Raw genomic sequence first — 6,009 nt, 5'->3', positions numbered from 1 at the left:
TTGTTAATTTGTTTATTATTGACTCAAATATTTTTTGTATCCCTTTCTCTGACCAGATTCAAAGGATTTTTTTTCAATTAATGGATCAATGTCAACTTGGAGGAAAATTGTTGAGTGATTCTATCCAGGTTCTGTTCAACATTTATATCAGTTACTTGGGTAAAGGCAAAAATGGCATACATATCAAGTTTTTGGATGACTCAAAATTGGCAAGAATAACTATTATGTTAAATGACAGAACTGGGATCCAGAAAGCTCTTGACAGGTAAGAATAAGGGGCCAAACTGAATAAGATAAAATTGAACAGGTAGAAGTGTAAATTATTATAAGTCAGTTCCAAAAAATCCACTTACCAAGAAGGGAGGGGGAAGACATCATGTGAAAACTTTTCATGTAAAAACTTAAGGATATTTTTGGATGAAAACTCAGTATGAGTCAACAGGGTGCTATGGCAGCCAAAAAACTCAATGTGATCTTAAATTGCATTAATAATAGGAATAATTCTCATAGAGAAGGAGATAGAGGTCCTGCTGTACTCTTTACTCTGGTCAGACCCTATATGGAATACTGTATCCAGTTCTGGGTGCCAAATTTTGGAGAGGACATTGACAATTGGGAATGCAACCAAAGGATAGTAATCTGGATGGTGACGATACTTGAAACCTTGCCATATAAGGAGCTGGAAATATTTATCCTGGACAAAAGAAGTGTGGGGTGGGGGAAAAGGGGAAGGGATGATATGAAAGTAGACTAAAAATATTTGAAAATGTTGTGATATATAAAAGAGATTAAACCCTGGATAGCTAAGAACAATAGGTGGTTACAGATTTTGGCTCAAAAAGAAGCAGATTTTTAATCCTCATAAGGAAAATCTCTAACTGTTAATAAAGGCCCAACATGGAATGCATTGCCTCAAAAGGCAGTGAATTTCTTTTCATGAGAGGTATTCCAGCAGACACAAGATAACTATTTGCCAGGAGTGGTGTAAAGGAGATTAATACTGTGGATGAGGCTTGGAATAGATTACATCTGAAGTTCCTTCCAACTCTGTCTATGATTCTATTGCCCCATATTAGCACAGATAATTAAAAGCTAACTCCCATCTCTTCATTTTTATTGTTGTTACTCTATCAACCAAATTATTCAAGTAATCTTTATGGTACACCATCTTATCATCAATACTTAGCAAATTTCTATAACATAATTTTAAATCTTACAAGGAAAAGGCTCTGAACTTGGATTTTAAAAGGATCTGGGTTCAAATCCTGTCTCTGACACATACTATCCATGTGAAGGAAGGCTAAGCTCTTTACACTGTTTCCTTACTTGTAAAATGGAGTCACTAGCACTTGTACTATCTTTCACTCAAGGTGGTTGTGGAGAAGAAAAAAAGAAACACTTTAAAATCCTTAGGGCACTACAGAAATGTGTGTGTGTACCATTAGGTGATTGTGTTTTGCTAAATTTTCAATAAGCATAATTCATATGATAGCATTTTCTAGACCTTGTTTTCAGAGTGTTGAATACAGAAAATCACTAGTTATACAGAGAAAATGTATGCTGTTTTAGATGTCTAGTTCATATGTGTGTCACATATCACACAAATTTAATATCTCCAACAGTGAAATAGAGATTGTCTTTTGCATGCATTTTGATTTCATCTGTCTCTTCACATAACTGATGTGTATTCTAAACCAGACTATGTAGTGGAAAGCTCTTTGAACATTGAGTCAAGGGACCTGAATTCTAATTTTGATTCTGTCACTCACTACTTATTTGACCTTGGGTAAGTCACTTTATATCTTTGGTCCTCAGTTTACCCCTCTGTAAAATGAAATGTTTAGACTTCTATGTCCTTTTGAGCTCTGGAGATATTTATTCTATGATCCTATATTAAATTGAATAAAATTTAAATATACTATTTTGATCTGATAATTATTTAATACCAAATGCATCACCACCATGCCATTTATGTAAAGATAAAATATAAGAACCCTTTAAGAGAAATACTTTGAAATTTCCACTAGTTCCCTTTATAAGGTATTGAAACTGAGCTGCACAGAAACTAGCTCTTTCTTACAATGAAATGCAGTCAATAAGCATTTATAAAAGGTTTACTGTGAGCCCGGCATTGTACTAAGTGTTGGGGATATTAAAAAAAAAAAAGACAAAAACAGCCCTGCCTTCAAGGCATTTACTTTCTGATGTGGAGAGATTTCATGTAATTTGCTGTATATAATAGAGAAAGAGAGAGAAAGAAAGAACGAAAGTAGGTACAAGGCAGTAGTGACTGACACTGGGGAGAAACCCAGAATAAGGCCAAATTTGAGTCACCTAACAATGTTTGCCTCAGTTCCTCATACATAAAATGAGCTGGAGAAGGAAACGGCAAACCATTGCAGGATCTGTGTCAAGAAAACCCCAAATGGGGTCAAGACGAGTTGGACACAACTAAAAAATGACAGAACAACAACCTGAAGAAAGCAAGGGAAACTAAGAGAAAAGAACAAAAGCATTCTCAGCATGGGAGACAGCAATTCTAGTATGCAAAATACACAATCTATAGTATAAGAACATCAATGTATAGTAATTCAGTTAATCTGTGGAAATGGTCATTTGAAAACCAGTAGACATAACTTTCTGAAAGAAACCGAAAGAATTTCACATGTGAACTAAACTTGGCGTGAATCAAGTAAACAGCTCAAATCAAGTGTAAATTCTAGCTCAGATAATAGTATCCATATCCAATACCACCCACTTGATCATTCATCATTCATTCAGCCAGTCCCAACTTCTCCACTTTAGTTCTCCTCATCTGACTGCTTTCCATAGACTTCACTTAGTTTTTTCCTACAAATTAACTTCTTCCCTTTAAAAGCTGTAATTTCATTAGAATTTTATAGGTAAATGATAACAATAACTAAGAAAAAATGAAGGAGAAATCTTCCTTAGAAGACTGATCATTAGCTAAAGGTGGATCTTCTGTGAGTAAGATTTACCCAGTACCATGCTATCAGATATATAGGATTTCTGTGCCTCTCAGGGAAAAAAAAACAAACCTTTTTTAGTAAAGAAAATGCACATGATGTCCTTTAGCAGAAGTGTCAGAATCACTGCACAATGGCTGGTGCACACAATGCGAATCTCCCAAGTGTGGCCAGAACCAGATTAATGTGGAAATGTTGAAATGTCTGTTAGAATAAATAAAATTATAACAAAACACAGATAATGCTAATTTTTGTGGTTTTCTAAATCAGTATGCCACAGCAGGAATCCATTTCAATTTGAATTTGACATCAATGTGAACGTAAGGACCTCTATTGACTAGGGAGGAAGACATTTTACTTACAGCTATCCACATAACACCTATGTTAAATCCAATTTGATTCAATTCAGCAGGTGTCTGTTAAGTGTCTACTTCTGAAAGACAGAGTGCTATAGACTGAAAATACAAAGACAAAAATGAAACTGTCCCTGCAATCAAGGAGCTTACATTCTATTGTGGAGGGCTTATACAATATACGCAGACATAGGCAGATACAAAGTGGTTGGGAGAGAGAGAGAGTGCCAACAACTTAGGTAAAGTGAGGTGGATAAAGGGAAAGGAACAAGCATTTATTAAGTACCTACCATGTGCTTTTGGCCAGAAACCCTGAGGAGGGGAACCTCCCAGTTTGATTTTTTTATTAAAGGGGCCATCCCTTGACTCTCTTCTTAAAGAGGCCTACGGGTTGAATGGGCATTGACTCACTCAAAGTGAGAACTTGAAAAGCCCTTAGCCTAAAAAGGCCAAGGTCTCCCACTGCATCCTGGGCCAGCTCCAGTGGTCCTGATGTATTTGTTGCCACTGGACCCAGATGGATCCGGAGGAGAAAGTGAGGCTGGTGGCTTTGCACAGCCCTCCCTCACTCAAAACAAAGTCAATTGCAAGTCATGTCATCTTCTCCCTGATGTCAGGGTCTCTTCAAGAATGAAGTACAAACCACACAACTATATGCCAGGCACTGAGCTACGCATTTTACATATGTTATCTCATTTGATCTTCTTAACAATCCTGTGAGGTAGGTGCTATTATTCCCATTGAGAAAACTGAAGCAGACAAAGATTTTGACTTACACAGGACTACAGAGCTAGTAAGTATCTGCGGCCAAATTTGATCTCAACTTCTGACTCTGGCCCAGTAATCTATCCAGTACACGACCAAGCTGCCCCATGCAATCAGGAAACATTCGTGTAAAAAGGAGCACTCTCACTGAGCAGTGAAGGGAGGCAATCATTCCAAGATGAAGAGCTTTCTAGGCATCGAGGATAAATAGCCTGAGAAAAGGTATGGAGTTAGGAGAGAGAATATTGCATATGGGAACATAAAATAGGCTAATCTGACTGAAACGCAGTTTATGAGGGGGAGTGATATGAAATAACTCTGGAAAAATAGACTAGAGCCAGACTATAAAAGGCTTTACAAACCAAAGAGAGAGGTTTATAATTTATCTTATCTAGGTAATCAGGAGCCACCAAAGCTTTTGGAGCAAGGGAACGGCATGGTTTTACCAGTGCTTTAGGTACAGCAATTTGGCACCTGGCTCTAGAGAATGGCTTGGAAAATGATGTAGAATATCGAAAGAATGGAGAAATTCAATGACTGCTTTAATCTTAATCACTTTTGGAAACTCCATATGAGAGATGCCATTTTAATGTACTCAACCCTTGGGACTTTGGCAAAACAAATCCATAAGTGAGATACTGGCTTTATTTTCTTTGGCAATGAGATACAGCTTGAGCTTTTGTCTGAAGCATTTTATCATTCCTCAGTACAAAAACAATTGAGATAATGGCTAACTTTAAGCCTCCTGCATGGGACTATGAAGGCAGCAGGAAAAGCAATGTTGAGGTGTTTTTGAACATATTAATGTGTACTGGGAAGTTCACAATGTTTGGATTTTTCTATATACTATGAGTTATAGAGTAGTGAATATAAATATATTAAAATTCAAGTCATCTAAGAAGAATCTGCAAGAAGTGAATGCTAGTTTTAGCAAAAGTTTCTAATCAACGTATTTACTTAAATTGTAAATTCACAATTAAAGCCTATGAATCCCTTCTCAGAATAATTTTTAAATGCATTAAATAAAATACATGGACTTGTGATATAAACTGATTATTTGAAACAGTTATCAAAATATTTTTTAGAAGTTCACAGCTTTCAGATTAAGCATCCCTAGTATAATGGAAAGACAAATAAATGTATAGTTAGAAAACCTAAATTTAAAATGCATCTCATATTACTTCTTATATCATCTTAGTAAGTCACCTAACCTCTTTCAACCTCAGTTTCCTCATCTGTAAAATTAGGGGAATCTTTAAGAACCCTTCTAGCCCTAAATGCTATGACCCCTGCCATATGTGATAGTACACAAAGTCTATACTTAAATAAGCAAATCAGTGGCAAATTGAAATAGTTATGAAGATGATTCAGCCTAAAAAGAATCTATTAGTTAGATACAACAAGGTCTTGTGGCCTGAATGATTTATATTCACTAATAGACTATATCTAATTAAACCAATTTTTCATTTTTCAGTTCCACTTTACCTATAGAGGAAGAAGAATGGAGTATTGGATATATGTGACATTCCAAAATTATCTAGACCTTGTGAGATTCGCTGAGAGCCATAAGGCTTATTGTGGTAGATTGTCTTTGCTCAGGACACTAGGAATGCTCTGTTCTAATAGATCTGGAAATGTCTATGTCCGTGCTCTGTATTTAAGTTCAATGAAGTCTCTCAGATTACCAAATACCTCACTATTTCCCTTCTGTGACATCAGAGAAATGAAACCAATCAGATTCTCCTGCATAAAAATTCTTCCCTTCCCTACAAAATCCTAAAGCCTTGTTGGTCTTAGGAAGTTACCTTGGTAGAAAGGTTGTTTCTGCCCAAGCAAACTACACCTTAACAAAGAAGAGTTGATGGAAATCTCAGTGGAGTTAGATGTTCCAGGTATGAGAGTGG

This window comes from Phascolarctos cinereus, unplaced genomic scaffold, assembly GCF_003287225.1.
Source record: "Phascolarctos cinereus isolate Bilbo 61053 unplaced genomic scaffold, phaCin_HiC Scaffold_4;HRSCAF=312, whole genome shotgun sequence".
Taxonomy (NCBI): Eukaryota; Metazoa; Chordata; class Mammalia; order Diprotodontia; family Phascolarctidae; genus Phascolarctos; species Phascolarctos cinereus.
Note: the sequence above shows the minus strand (reverse complement) of the source record.